General features: G+C 56.9%; 1 pseudogene; it reads right to left on the bottom strand.

Annotated features, from left to right (window-relative positions):
- Window positions 1-3,494, bottom strand: part of LOC129737285 (hydrocephalus-inducing protein homolog) — a 61,359-nt pseudogene extending 57,865 nt beyond the window's left edge.
- Between the last annotated feature and the right edge of the window lie 12,280 nt (window positions 3,495-15,774).

The following is a 15,774-nucleotide window of genomic DNA, read 5'->3' on the forward strand; positions in this document are numbered from 1 at the left end:
GGACGCGGTGCACACTCGAGGGAAAGCACGAGGGCAGGGAAGAACTGTACAGCCCCCAACATTCCCACCCGTGCAGGGCTGCCACGGGGAAAGGTGCTGACCAGAAAAGCTCCTTTCAGCTAGGTACCACCAACACACAGCCAAAACCAGGGGGAGAAACCTCAGCATGGCAAGATTTCCACCGTCTTGCAAAATAAAGGCGGTGAGACGTTTTATTCTGGATGCGCTGTGCTGCAGCAGGCGACTGGCTGTGCTGTGCACCGCGCGGATGACACTGCTCTCCAGTTCCAGCACAGGGTTAAACTTCCACATCCCAGCACTTACCTTGTCCACGTTCCTCAGAATCAGTGGCACTTCATAGACCTCATCGGGGACGTAGCTCTGAAATACCACCTCTGATGGGAAAGGCCGGAACAAGCTCTGTTCCAGGGCAACTGCCGAGAACTGGAGATGCAAAAGAGAGCAGAGAGTTTCAGCCGCGGGGAGAAAGACTCATCGGTGAGAGAATACAACACTGGCCTCCAGCGAAGGACAGTCCCTTGGTGAGTACGCCTGCCCAGCTCACGCTAGGGGAACAGAAGCTCACCCACCTGTGTTCTGAGCAGATCAAAAGTTTCTGGGCCACACTAGAGCAGGCTCAAGCGAGCAGCTCTTTTGGCAGGTGTTTCTCCAGGTCTCCTTCTCCAACAGGCAAGGCAGCACTTACCTCCGGCAGAGCCCTGGGCTAACACGGTCACACAGCTCCAGAGCACTCACTGCAAGAGCTGTAAGCACTCGTGGAGCAAGGGAAAGCCAAGAATTTACAGGAGACCCCATGGGAAACAATTTGGGGATCATCTTTACATTGAGACACAGAGACCGAGCCCAACACATCCTCAAATCTCTTTTTTGACACACAGCCCAGAAACCAGGAAGAAGAGAAGACAGGCCAGAAAGGAACACCGCCGTTAAGAAAGCGACAGATGAGGTGGTAAGTTCCAGGTACTTTCCCAGCATCACTGGGCAATCTGAGTAAAGCTGGACTTGGCATCTCCTTTTCCCACGAGCTTTAAATGGATGCTTCATTATATTCTATTATTGCCATTTTCTTTAATACCACTACAGAAGCAGGTCTGAAAACATACAGAAACAGCAAATGCTTACAGCGCCGAGGCGTTACTTTGAGAAAACTCCTCCCTGCTCTGCCTCCCCCCTTCCAGCTGAACTCTTCACACTCACAAGACACAGGCACGTCTCCTGCTTCTCCACAGGAGTCAGGGTCGTGCTGAAGCCAGCGGCCACAGCACACGGCCAGTTCTGTGTGCACTCGTCCGAGGCGTTCCCAACCTCACGCGCTGTCTAGGGCAATCCTTAACCAATTTGCTACAGGTCTCTCGCTGGCAGTTTTCCACTCAACAGCCTACCTCAGTCATCTACCCCTTTGGAACGTGTGTTATACTAAGCAGATCTGTAAGAAAAGCAGCTTTAAACACACGTGTAAATAAACATTGATCCAGATAAAGCACACCCACTCCCCTCTGCCCAGGGCCATTCCCCTGTGTACCTGGCAGCCTGAAAAATCTAACACCCTGTACGGGTCCCACTCGTTGTTCCAACCCAAAGCATTCATGCAATTGCTTTAGCTACACCTTGAGTAGTTACCGTAGGCCCTCAGCCCTCAAAGGCCAACGCTGCCACCACTGAGGGCATCCTATGACCCCAAGTGTTCGACAGAGACTACACCAAACCAAGGGCTGGCTATTTCAGCAGGAAGGTGGGAAATTGCAAGCTTGCATCCTTGTGGCCCGCCCCAGCCTTCCCCCAGTATCATGCTTTAGCCGCAGTAGCTCATCTCCAGCAAAAGCCACCAACTTCAACAGAGGTTGTTTATATGGGCTTAGCGCAGGTCAGGACTTCAACATCTCACTGGGGAAAAATGTTTTACCTTTCCCCCAGCAGAAGGAACTCCACACCAGCAGCAGTCTGAAACAACAACAGGACTTAGTCACCAAGGCATTTAGATAAGCTGGAGGCAAGCCTGTCACAAGCACGCGCTCTCTTCAAACGTCACATCAAACAGCAAGGAAAAGGGCAAGAAAAGGCTACCTTACGATGGGAGGCTTCGCTCATGTCTAGAATCTGGATAATCTGGGGTCGCCGCATCTCCCGAGTGCTGGCCAGCCTCTGCTTGGTGGTAAGAGACATCTCCTTCAGGAGGGCAGAGGGAGTCAGCTGAAATGCAAAACACCAGCAAGAGCTACAGAACTGCCTTTATTCAGAAAGGCTTTTCTTCTTCAAGAGCCACCGATGAATAATTTGTGATCATAGCCGCTAGGATAGTCCTGGAAGTCCCATAACTACCTGTTGAAATATTTACCATTAGTAAATTAATGATAGAGAGCGCAATACACATGCTCCAAACAAGTAGCTTTGTCCCGTTAGCTTCTCCTTCGTGATTTGATGTGACATGTTGGGGGTTTTGCTCTTCGGGCATTTGTTTCCTTTCCAGTTTGGCCGGAGTGAGCCAGTGACCTTTGAAAAAGGTTGGGAGGAGTTACCAGAAATCCCTTAACTCCACCCTTGCACAACGCTCACAACCACCACACATGTGGAGATGTCACTGCTGGGTGAGTCAGGAAAGCAGAAAATCAGTGTTGTGCCAAGACTGAGGTGGAGAGGAATGGCTCCAAGTTTTAGTTATCTCTTTTGAATTAGCACTTGTTTTCTCTGTTTGGGCCTCCGAGACCCCTCCACAGAAGTATGCAAAGGTATCTCCTCGACAGAGCTTCAGCACCAGGTCATCTTCAGCCAAGTGAGCTCTGGTCAGCGAAGGGCTGTCTGAGGATGGGGAGGAGGAATTGCCCTGACTCCGCTGCTGTCTGCAGCGCTGGATCTGTGCTCCACACGGGATACGGGACAGAACAACTGTTTTGGAACCTGTTCCATCTGGGACCAGCCATACCTCTCGAAACCTTCAAGCAGAGTTTGAGCAGCCCACCACGTGCCCAGCTGCCTGGAGGGCAGGTATGGTCAGAGCAGCGCTGGCAAGCATCCCGAGGTGACAAAACGTTACTGCCCACACAAAGGGGGCGGAGAGAAGCACACGCTCACGCTTCAGCTATTCCGGTGCAATGCCCGGTACGTTCATTTAAATGGCTCCAGTGGCACATCCAGACACAACTCTGGACTTCCCCTGAAGCAGCACACAGTCCATCCCCTACCGCACCATGGTCACCACCTCCGACAGAAGCATGGCAGCAGAGAGACGGGGAGGTGGTGTCCAGCTTCACAGTGCTGCCAGACAACAGGAGGGGCAGGTAGAGGAAGGACGCGGGGGCAGTTTCCAGCCTTACACAGCTCCTACCTGGCCGCAGCAGGTACTTACAGTTGCAGGCTTCTCTGTCCCTCTGGCTAGCTTCGGCTTACGAGGCACTACCACTTGGCTCGGGAATCTACCAGCCATCCTGGAGGACCCCGTGAACCAGCGGGGCTTTCCAGTGGCCATGCCTCAGTTGACCTGCAAGGAACAGCAACGGGACTTGGAAAACCCAGCATCCCCTTCCATGGCAGACCCAAAGGAGACAGCTGTGTCTCCGGGCTGTGGCTCCTTCATAACTGGAGAGCAGCCGGCATCCCCACCCTGTTTCATAACTAGACCATATTTCAGTGGCAGAGTTAAGACTGATAGAAGTAAAAGCCCAGAACAAACACTCCAAAACAGCCTTTTGCTGTGGGCGCAGTCCCACAAGCCACAAACACACATCAAAGACTGCGGCCACTTCTCATCTTCTCCCCCTCTTCCATGTATTTTGGAACTATTTGCTGGAATTATTATCCAAATCTCTATTAATACCCAAACTGTCCTTTATTACTCTTTAAAAGTTTTTTGGTGGGAACAATGTCACTTCACTGCTTCATTTTGCAAAAACAGCTGACCCGATGTGACTTTGTGCCTGACCCTACTAAGTGCTCAGACTATTATGAACAACCTTAAACCCAGGGATCGCTGCTGCCCCAAGCATCAAAATCAGACTGCTCTCCTACTTTGCAAACCAAACGCCCATCCTTTGTGCAAGGAGGTTGGTGATGTTTTTAACTAAGGGACCATAGAGTTCAATACTCTGATTAACAACTATGGTTTCTCAAAGCTAATTTGGTTAGGTTACAAAACTTATCCAGCAAATACGACTCCTTCCAGGCATGAAATTACCATGCCCAAGAGCCTTTCTCCATGGAGAATGAGGGCCTTATTTTTTTCACTTACTAACACCCAAACTCTAGGCTCCCTACAGGCATGAAAAGCTGTAGCAGCAGAAATAAAAGCATGAAACCATTAAAGTCGCATGAGCAATTAGCTCAAATAGAAATACAACAGATGTGACAGCTTGGCCACTTCAGGCTATCCTAATGGCAGTTCCTCTCAAGCATCCTTATCCTGCAGGCAGCATGGCTTGACAGGTCCATGGGCCATCCTTCTTCTATCACCAGCCTGCTGACAACCTCCCCATCTGTCTCTCAAAAAGTGGGTGTGCAAGAAAGGGAAAGAAAACACCCCCAGAAAGTGGGTCTCAAGCACCGACAAAAGTCAAAGGTGAGTATGTACAGCATTTACTAAGCACTACTTTGGACGAGAAATCGTTTCCCCTCCCTTTCTGGCTAACTGGACCAAGGAACAGATGGATGTCCCCGCCTCTTTTTTTTTCTGGGACTTGAAAGACCAGTGGCCTCAAACCCAGCTCTACCCTAAAATTATTTTACATCCTGACAATAAGTAAAAAATCACAGATCCTACCCCCTCCTGCTTCCTCCTGTTCCACATCATTTTTCTTCATGTGGACTTGCTGTACACAGCTAGACACCATTCTATGCAAAGACCACCATTCCCTTCCCCTCAAGTTTGACCCACATCCTGCAAACGAGGCAATACTTTCAGCTCATTACTCCCGAAACAGCTACAGCATTGCGCATGTTCACGGTACCAGGCCCTTCATAGTTTCAGGGAACAACAGGGTTGCCATTTCCTTTTGTCCTTGCCGGGAACATGAAAGAACAGCACGGTCCTACGGACACAAGGGCATGCTGCAGCTGGAGCTCGGATTGAAAGCCAGAAATAACTATTCGTTAAGAGAGAAATCTAATGGGGATGATACAACACTAATCTGGGTATCAGTGCTTTATTACTGGGTCTTGAGAGTAACTGGATTATTTGTTTCAATTTTCTAACTGTAATTTCACTTCACTTGAAACTAATCCTGCTCATCATGCCCACACCAGTTATTTCCAGAGGGCTTCCAGTCTGCATGCCCCCATACCAGTCCAGCAGCTTCCCCTACCCTCTAGCCCCAGAGTTAGGCACTTCCACAGCCCCACTTCCCTGGAGCCTGCAGGGACCAGCCTCCTGCATTAGGAGGAAAGCAGCAGAACTAAGAAAGCAGCCACATTCTCCTGCGGGGGCAGGACAAAACAGCAACCGCAACACAGCCCACCTCCAGCCACCACCCCTGGCTGCTGCACGGGGAGCTCCATCTTCCCCACCTCAGAGAGCCCTTCACCCCCCCCAGAAATTAAGGACAGACTGCAACTGCCCCTCTGCTCCAGGCTCAGGGCACAGACGGCTCGGGCACCTCGACTGTGGGTTCAGAGCATGAACGCCCCAAGCCTGGGCAGGGGAACCAGCTGCGCCAGGACACAACAGCTACCATCACCTCAGAAAAGCAATGAGGAAATATACCCAGGGCTGGGGTACAATTCCTGACGTGTCTCAGGAAACCCACATGTGCCAGAGCAGGGTGCCAAGCTCCAGCCCCCTCCCCCACGCTCCCTTTACTCCAGTACCTACTACTATGTACTGCTCTGCTTTTGTGCTGTGCCTCACATGGCTGCCAGGGCAGGGTGAGAAGCAGCAAGAGAATTCCTGCCTGGCACCTTCTCCAGGGGAGCAGCGCTGCACTTTGCCAAGGTGAGGTTTTTTGGCTCTGCATGATTTCAAATGTGAGGGGTCTGTTTTCTCACCACAGAAAGCAGGGAGCAGAACTTTTGTGCTGTACCTCACATGGCTGCCAGGGCACGGTGAGAAACAGCAAAACAATTCCTTCCTAGCATCTTCTCCAGGGGAGCAGCGCTGCGCTTTCCCAAGGTGATTTTTTTGTTCTGTGAATGATTCCAAGTATGAGAGGTCAAATTTCTCAGAACAGAATGCATGGAGCAGAACTTTTGTGCTGTTCCTCTCATGGCTGCCAGGGCACGGTGGGAAACAGCAAGAGAATTCCTACCTGGGATCTTCTCACCATGTCCTTGCAGCCACGTCAGGCACAGCAGAAAAGTTCGGCACCCTTCTCTCTGTGGTGAGAAATTGGACGCCTTTACATTGGCAATCATGCAGAGCCCCAAAGAGTCACCTTGGCAAAGTGCTGCACTGTCCCCCTGGAGAAGGTGCCAGGCAGGAATTCTCTTGCTGCTTCTCACCCTGCCCTGGCAGCCATGTGAGGCACAGCACTAAAGTTCTGCTCCCTGCTTTGCGTGGTGATAAAATTGACCCAAAAATTTTGCACTCATGCAGAACCAAAGCTGACCTTGACGTAAGTGCAGCACTGTTCCCCCCTGGAGAAGGTGCCGGGAAAGAATTCTTTTGCTGCTTCTCACCCTGCCCTGGCAGCCATGTGAGGCACAGCACAAAAGTTCTGCTCCCTGCTTCCTGTGGTGAGCAAAACTGACCCTTCAAAGCTGCAACCGTTAAGAGCCCAAAAAAGGCACCTTGGGAAAGTGCAGCACTCCTCCCATAAAGAAGGTACCAGGACAAAATTTTCTTGCTGTTCTCACCCTGCCCTGGCAGCCATGCGAGGCACAGCACAAAAGTTCTGCTCCCTGCTTTCTGTGGTGAGAAAATGGAACCAAAGTTTGTGCACTCCTGTAGAGCCAAAAGAAAAAAATATATCTTGGGAAAGTGCAGCACTGTCCCCCTGGAGAAGGTGCCAGGCAGGAATTCTCTTGCTGCTTCTCGCCCTGCCCTGGCAGCCATGTGAGGCACAGCACAAATGTGCTGCTCCCTGCTTCCTGTGGTGAGAAAACTGACCTCTTTTCAGTGGCAATCATGCACAGAAAAAAAATAATCACCTTAAAGCGCAGCGCTGCTTACCTGGAGAAGATGCCAGGCAGGAATTCTCTTGCTGCTTCTCACCCTGCCCTGGCAGCCATGTGAGGCACAGCACAAAAGTTCTGATCTCTGCTTTCTGTGGTGATAAAATTGATCCTTCAGAGTTGCAATGGTTAAAAGCCCAAAAAATCACCTTGGGAAAGTACAGCACTCCTCCCATAAAGAAGGTACCAGGAAAAAATTCTCTTGCTGTTCTCTACCCTGCACTTGCAGCCATGTGAGGAACAGCACAAAAGTTCTTCTCCCTGCTTTCTGTGATGAGAAAATGGACCCAAAGTTTTTGCACTCATGCAGAGCCAAAAGAAAAAATATATCTTGGGAAAGTGCAGCACAGCTCCCCTGGAGAAGGTGCCAGGCAGGAATTCTCTTGCTCTTCTCACCCTGCCCGGGCAGCCATGTGAGGCACAGCACAAAAGTTCTGCTCCCCGCTTTCAGTGGTAAGAAATTTGACCCAAGCATTTTGCACTCATGCAGAACCAGAGCTCACCTCAGCAAAGTGCAGCGCTGCTCCCCTGGAGAAGGTGTCAGGCAGGAATTCTCTTGCTGCTTCTCACCCTGCCCGGGCAGCCATGTGAGGCACAGCAGAAAAGTGCTGCTCCCTGCTTTCTGTGGTGAGAACATTGACCCTTCAGAGTTGCAGTCGTTAAGAGCCAATAAAAATCATCTTGGGAAAGTGCAGCCCTGCCCCCCTGGAGAACATGCCAGAAAGGAATTCTCTTGCTGCTTCTCACCCTGCCCGGGCAGCCATGTGAGTCAGCACTAAAGTTCTGCTCCCTGCTTTCTGTGGTGAGAACATTGACCAAAACCTTCTGCACTCATGCAGAACCAGGGCTCACCTCAGCAAAGTGCAGCGCTGCTCCCCTGGAGAAGGTGCCAGGCAGGAATTCTCTTGCTGCTTCTCACCCTGCCCTGGCAGCCATGTGAGGCACAGCACAAAAGTGCTACTCCCTGCTTTCTAAAGTCAGCAAAATTGACTGTCCACAGTTGCACTGATGTAGAGATAAGACTTTCTTACTCAAAAGCAAAACCCAAGAAACCACGTACCCCTGGGAACCCCCTTGTCCTTCCGTGTGGCTGGTGACTTCCCATGGCTCTTCCACAAGGCAGGACAGATAACCACGAATTTGGAAGCCCACGTTAGTTCAAGTACACTTAGTCCTCTGACAGTCACTACTTATGGGCCAGCGGTCCTCTCACCCCTCCACAGATCTGCCTGTTAGTCCTCTAGCAGTCATTCCCCATGGAGGGACCACAAGTCCTCCACACCTACCCACCAGCTCACCAGAAATGAGTCAGACCACGCCAGAAGTGACACTGCCTGACCTGCAGGAGATCTATTAGACCACTAACGATGGTTTCAAGACAGAAAAAACACCACCATCCACCAGCACAGCAGAAAAACCACCAGAAGAAACTTCGTACACAAACCAAAGGCACCCATCCGTACTGTACAAAGGAAAAAAAAGCTGAAAAAGGCACTCTCCACAAAAAAACCCACCACACAGATCACAAGATAAGATAAAAATGCCATAACCCCAGGAACACAGGGCCAACAAACACAGGTTCTGTCCATAACAATAACACACTTTGACACTAACTCGCTTGACCTCTGGCATACCATAACCTTGTTGCCACCAAACCCCAGCACACTGTAGCCCTAAGGCAACACAAAATGGAACACAAAGTCCCTGGAGATCTCCGCCAGGGCTTTCAGGTGCTCCCTGACCTCAAGTATCACAACCTTCAAGAGAGAACAAGATGGAGGCACCAGGACAACACCGCCATGCGTCTTCACACCCTGGAAAAGGGCCTGAGATAAACGCTCCTGGGCAGAGAGGCTGAGGCACTCGGAGGCTTTGAGCCAGCCCTCCACCACCACAGGGCTTCAGCTCATCATTTCTGTGTCAGAGCCACCAGGCAGGTGGCCCCATCCTCCCTGAGAGACCGCTCAGGGCACCTGTACCCAGCTCCAGGGGGCTGGACACACAGCCTCGGATCCGTGGGGGGAGGGGTGCTTTAATCCTGGGAGCAGGATTTCTGACAGTGCCCCTGAGGAGGAAAGCCTCCTCAGGCCTGGAAGCCTGAGAGACATCCCTGCGCTGCTCCACACGTCACCAAAAGCAGGGGCTGAGGAAGGCTGCTTTGGGGCCCGTCGAGGGAACCAGCTCCCCTGGGCTGCTCTGCGGCCACCGGCTGCCGTTGCTGTCGCGCGGGTCTCAGTGCTGCTCTGCAGTCGGCCGTCACCTCCCCGCGGGACACTCCCCAGCGCAGCACACGTCTGCACTGGCTCTCCCTGGGGACAAAGATCACAAGCGAGGGATGGGCTTGGCTTTGCCCCCAGTCCCAGGCTGCCACCAGAGAGACCTGCCACCCCCGCCCCAGCTGTGCGATGTGGGCACCACGTACAGCTGCAGCTGTGGGTCAGGGCAGCTGTGGGCAGGGGGCAAGCCCCGTGGCGGTGCCCCCGGCGCTGGCAGCAGGCAGAGCTGGGGAGAGCGAGGGGCAGCCCAGGGCAGCCGGCAGCCGGCGGCGGGGCCCGGCAGGGTGCAGCACCCTCAGCAATGCCCGGCTCCTTGCGCCTCGGCCCCAGGGCTGCAGCGCAGGGCTGGCCCCAGCCGGGGCTGGGCTGGGAACAGCCAGGCAGGGCCCCTTGCACCCCGGCACGCACCTGCTCCCTGCGTGGGGCGGCCTGGTCCTTTGCAATCGACCCCGTGGCACCCAGAGAAGAGCCCTGCCCTGGGCCTGAGCCATCGCTGCAGGGATGAGGCCTTCCTCGGCGTCCGTCCCTCAAATCCCTCCCTCCGGCCCCCACGGTCCGTCCCTAAAACACTTCCCCTCGCCCCCGGTCCCTGCTGGCCCTGAAGGCTGGCCACAGCACTTGGTTTCAAGCCTGAGCTGGTCATGTCGTGGCTGTTCTGGAATGTGGTACAGTGAAAGGAGAGACTGAAATGGCAAATTTTCCCCCTCGGGGCGATCAAATGCTGGCAGAGGTTGCCCAAGGAGGTTGTGCAGTCTCTGTCCTTGGGGATCTTCAAAGGCCAAGGGCACACAGTTCTCAGCAACCTGCTCGAGGCGAGCGTGCTGGAGCAGAGGGCTTGGCCCAGAGGACCTCCACGGGTCCCTTCCAACCCCCCCTCCTGTGTGGCTCTGTGCTTTGCTTTTCCTCCTAAAGCCCCTCAGCTCAGCCCCAATGCCCGCTGGAAAGGGTGCTGGGGCAAGGGACCATCCCAATCTCCTCCCCGAGGGTCCACCCCAGCACAAGCGCTCCCCACTCCACAAGACCCTATGGCAGACACAGTCAGGAGAGGGAAAAGATTCTTTTATTGTCAACAGCAGCTGCAGGGGCCCAGGAGTCACAGCTGTTCAGCCGGTGAAAATCAGTCGGCACCTGCAACGACAGAGTCAGAAAGCTCTGATAAGCCCCCAGAGGCAGGAAGAGGCAGGATTTGGTTCCCCCCTCTTTGGGGGACGCTGTTTCCGAGGAATTCCTCATGGCCCAGAAGGGACAGCTCTTGCTGGCCTCCACTCGAGGCCGGCTCCGGTGCCTTCTCCCCAGGGGTGATGTCCCTAGGGAGCTGTGCGTGCGCAGGGATGCTGACAGTGCCCCTGTGCCGCGCAGCGGGGCTCGACGGGGAGCCCCCGGGGAGCTGCCGTGGGGCTCATCCCAAACCCTGCTCAGCACCAGCCCTCGCCGGCCCTTGCCAGCCAGCTGGGCTGACTTAGGGCCGTGTTCAGGGCTGGGAAAGATGGGCAGCAGCGCGTGGTACGCACCTGGCCTTCCTGACGTGCTGCAGCTTCCTGCATTTTCTCAGGTTTGGGTCCACAAAATCACTTCCTCTCTTCTCCTTTTTATTTGTGCTTGGCTGTCCCTCTCCTCTGCCCAGGCTTCTTTTCTCTTCCTTTTCCTTGACTTTTCCTTCTCCTGCTGGGAGCCTGCAAACCTTTCCATCCCACAGCGTGATGAGATGGGGAAAGCCCCAAGCCCCTGCAGCGAGCTCTCAGGTCAGGCAAGGGGAGCTCTTCCTACCTGGTTTCCTGGGGCAGGCTGGTCAGTTGTGGCAGGCGTGCCAGGGACTCTGCCGTGCCCTCGGGGGTGCCTGGAGGCAAATCTGGAGGTGCCTAAACCAGAAACTTGGGAGGTAACGGGTGGCAAGTGACAGCCTGGGGTAGTGAGGGCCTGACTGCCAAATTGCTGTATGAGCTCTACAGAGGAGATGCTGGTTTGCATCGTGCACATTTTGCACAGTCCAGCCAACGCAGCCTAGATGATGAAGCTGCGACGGAGTAGGATTTGAGCAAAAGCCCTCTCAAGGTGGCAGCTACTCCTTTCTGTCCTTTTGTGGGTGTTTTGTAGGTATGTTTTGTTTGATGAAGCAGATCACACTTAATGAAGTGCATTCCAGAAACAGCCTTTCCAGTTTTCCTTAGCACGCACCACTCTGGGGGGAGAGGAGGGACCCCAAAGGCACAAGAGAGCGGCTGCCAGGAGGAGGCCCAGCGGCTGCTTGGCCTCCTGGGAAATTACTGTCCCACCTGAGACATGTTGCCCCAGCGTCTGTGGAGCTGCCGTACCTCTGCCGCTTTGGGCCCTGCCCCTGTGTCTCCCCCAGCTCCGCTGTCGATGCCCAGCAGAGAGGCGGCTGCATCCAGAAAGGCTTTTGCCGGACGCTGGGTCTCTGCTGTGCCTGCAGGGCCACTTTGCTCTTCACACTGCAGCTCTGGAAAGCAAAAGCACGTGCAGCAGCGCGACTTCTTGGAAGTCAAGAACACCTAAGCAAAGCCCAGCCGAGCCCTACACCACTTGTCTCGTCAGCGTTGAGGTTTCTGGCATCCCAAGCCCCAGTGTCTGTGACAAGCCTCAGTCCCGCCTCCTACCTGTGCCCCTGTCCATGGGTGCTGGCACCTCCTCGGCTGATGGAGGGGAGAGGCCGGCCACCTCCTCCCCAAAGATGTCCCCGCAGTTTTCAATGAGGAACTCCACCAGCACGTTCACCTGCAGACATCAAAGCCTTGGTCTCAAGCCAGGTGCCTGCAGACGTGTCAAGCAGCCTTTCCCACTGCTGACCCTTCGCCTGCGCAGGCGGCTGCGGCTGGGGGTTGCTCTTCCAGGCACCCAGCCCACCAGCACTGGCCCAAGGGAGGAGGCAGCCAGGGACCTCGCAACAGCCAAGCTCCAATGGGCCGGGAAGGCAGCACTGGCTGCTGGGTAGGGCGTACCTTCTCGGTCACCGCCAGCATGGCCTGCAGCGGGAGCAGGTCCTCGTTGGGTGGGCTCAGCAGGTTGGGCCCGACGCAGATGGCCAGGTTGCTGCAGCTCATTCTGCTGGTGGCTGCGTTGTGGCCGATGTGCTGCAGCAGGGCCATCAGCCGCTTCAGGAGGAGGAGGTTGGCCGCAGGCAACTTGTTGGCCACCCTGAGGGAAGAGGAAGACAAGGCTGATGAAGCAGAGGGTGCCCACAGCCGTCCCCGCAGCTGGCCCCAGGCGGGTGGGAGCCAGCGGCCGTGTTGCACAGCTTTGCAGCTGCCCGAAAAGACAGCTTTCTGAGGAGCCCGTGCCTTTGCAGGCAGGTCCCAGAACTCTCCCGGTCCCTGCTCACCAGGCAGGCTGCTGCCCACACTTACGCTTTCAGCTCCTCCACCTTGGCCTGCTTGCTGGCCCTCTCCATGGCTGCCATCCAGTCCTCGTAGAGGTCGACGACGAGGAGCTTGGTGGGGATGCTTCGCAGGAAGTCCTGCAATGCCAAGGGCTGCAGGTGAGCCTTTGAACGCTGCAGGCCAGCCAGGAGCTCCTCCAGCTGCACGTCAGAAGTGCTCACCTTCAAGATGACGGCCAGCAGCAGCGCAGGCTGGCTTCCTACGTCGATGTCCTTGCCGCGGTCCAGGGCCTCGCGCAGCTGCCGAAGTTCTGTCCCACCGGCAGCTCTGCGGAATATCCCCTCCGTTGCTGGTCCTTGCTGGCGCAGGACAGCCAGCAGCTCCTGCAGGAGAGGCAGGAGGCCACTTGCTTGGCTGAAGAACCAAGCGGTGGCAAGGACCAGAGCTCTGCCCCAGACGTGGTTGCCTAAGCGCCACAAAGGGTCTGGGACCAGAAGCAGGTTCTGGGGGTGCAGAGCCCAGTGCCCTGTCCCCGCAGCTGCTGGGGACACGCAGGCCCTCTCCAGAGCAGCCGGAGGGAGGGCTGGGGACCCCGTCTGTCCAGGCTGGCTTACCTGGATGGGCCGGGGCAGCGTGTTGTCCTCCCCACAGAGGGCTGCCAGGGGCTGCCCAAAGAGCGCCCTGCTGCAGCTGGAGCCCGCCTGCCCTGGCGCCTGGGCAGCGGCCGGGGTGCGCCGCAGGGCGAAGGGCCAGGGCAGCCCCATCCTCCTCCTGCTGGTGCTGCTCCCGCTGCTGCTCCCTCCTGCTGCAGAGGAAAACAGAGTAAGACACCACCAATGGAGACCCCAGGCCAGCGGTCCCAGCGCCTGCCCTGCCCTGCGCTGCCCTGCCGGCAGCACGGTGCTGTGTGGTGCGGCAGGATGGGCAGGGAGGCAGCAGCTGGAACCGCGGCTGTGGCTCGGAGGTGTTGACTTAGAGGCTCTTGAGAGCCATCGTGCCATGGGGTCAGCCTGTGCCAGCCTTCGCCCTGCCCTCCTGCAAGCTGCGGGCAGCAGCAGAGGCTCCGTGTCCCCGCAGAAGCATATCCAGCAGGCACTGCCCAGCAGTTGTCCTTGTCCGTCCAGGTGACATCCTTCCGTGGGCTGCCCAACCTGCATGGCGACACTCGGGACAAGTGAGCACAGCATTGCAGGAGGTTGCCTTGCTTTCCCAAACTCACCTGGTGCGGGGCAAAGTCCCCCTGCGTTTGCAGATGGGGCCGTCGCAGGCCCTTGCTTGGGATGAGCCTGCAAGAACCAAGAATCGGGCTGTGCTTGGAGAGCAGCCCCGCAGCAGAAAGGGCCACCAGCAGCCTGAGCGCGGCAGAGCTGGGACCCTCTGCCCTCCCGGGCTCTCTTCCCCATGTGGCAGGGTTCCTCCCAGTGTCACCAGTCAGAACGTGCTGGCGTGCTGCTGGCTTCCCAAAACTCTCTGCTCCCTGAGTGGCACCATCAGACCCTCTGTCCCTCCCGCACAAGCTCACCCCAGTCCCTGCGCACCCCGGCGCAGCCAGAGGCAGGTGCAAGGCAGCCATTCTCACCTCTGCCTGTGCCTCCATCAGCCTCTCCAGGCTCCTGGTGCGCAGTGTCCTCCACTGGGCAGGAGAGAAGGAGGGGAAGAAGGTGAGCAGCCATGGCTCTGCTGCTCGGCTGCAGGAGCAGTGCTTGGGGACAGGGCCCAGAGCAGAGAGACACTCACGGCGTGGCGGCGGCTCAGCTCCCTCTCCAGGAGCTTGATGGATGTCAGATGGGTGACGCGGGCTCCCGTGCGTCCTTCTGGTGTCCTGTGCACCGGGAAGGGAGAGGGAGAGAGCTGGGTGAGCCCCAAGCCGTCTCTTGTCTCTTGTCAGGCAGCTGTGCCCGAGAGCTGCTCGCAGCCACGGGGGCACCTTCCCCAGCTGGGGGCTGTGTTCCCCCGTCCATCCAGCTTCTCCTGGAGCATCCCCCCGGCTTACCCCAGCAGCGTGGCCACCCACAGCTCCTTCAGTGCCTGGGATCTGCAGATAGAGAGGAGAGAGAGCGTCAGGCCCTGCTGCCCCCAGCCCTGGGCAAAGGTGGGTGCCTGCACAGCCCTGTGCTGTGGGGCAGGATAGAGGTGCTGTCCAAGCCCTGGGTCGCTCTGTCCTGCCTGAGCGGCTGCATTTGCCCTTCCCTTCTGGGGACCAAAAGGTGACCAGGGGATGCAGGATGGGGAAACATCCCCCATCCCTCCCTCCCTGCCACCGGGCTGCCTGCTGCCTGCCCAGCTCTGCACGCAAGGCAGAGGCCTGTGTTCATGGGATGGCGTGGGCACGGCTGGGAACCTCTGCTGCCCGACCACGACTCACCCAAAAGTGGCGATGCAGGAGCCGGTGGGCCAGGCGAGGATGACAGAGGTGCTGTCCTCATCGGTGCCTTCCTCCTCCTCCTGTCCATCCTGCCCCGCAGCCTCCTTCCCGCTGCTGAGCACCCACAGCTGGTCCAGCGCCAGGCGGAGCTGTGGGCGCAGGCTGGTGCCGTGTCTGCAGAGAGCAGAGGCGGGCACTGAGCTGGAGGGGGGCTCCTTGGGCTGGGTCCCCACGCGCAGAGCCCTGTCCCCCACCTGCCCTTGGGACGGACGTTGGTGCCTCCAGCACCGAGGGGCCGGGGCCTGGGGCTGGTGCCAGGGTGTCCCTGGGCCGGGGCTGGGGGCAAGGATCTGGGCTCTGAGGGTCTTACCGCAACTTGGCGACCACCAGTTCCTCGTGGAGGAGCAGAAGGCGCCTCTCGCTCCTCTTGCGGCCCCGCGTCAGCCGCACGTCCGCGCTCAGCACCGGCTCGGCGTCGCTGAGAGCCTCCCTGCAGAGCAGAGAGCGGCGGGCGTGAGCAACGCCAGTGCTGCGTGGCCCAGCTGTGCCCGCGTGTCCCCGAGCCCGGGGGGAGCCCACCTGGAGCCGCAGCAGCAGCTGGCCTGGCCCATCCTGCCCGGGAGAGGAGGGCCCTGGCCGTGCAGCGAGGAGGGGGCCCAGCCGGCGACGGCGAGGCTGGGAA

The sequence above is a fragment of the Falco cherrug genome, chromosome 13 (genome assembly GCF_023634085.1).
Source record: "Falco cherrug isolate bFalChe1 chromosome 13, bFalChe1.pri, whole genome shotgun sequence".
NCBI lineage: Eukaryota > Metazoa > Chordata > Aves > Falconiformes > Falconidae > Falco > Falco cherrug.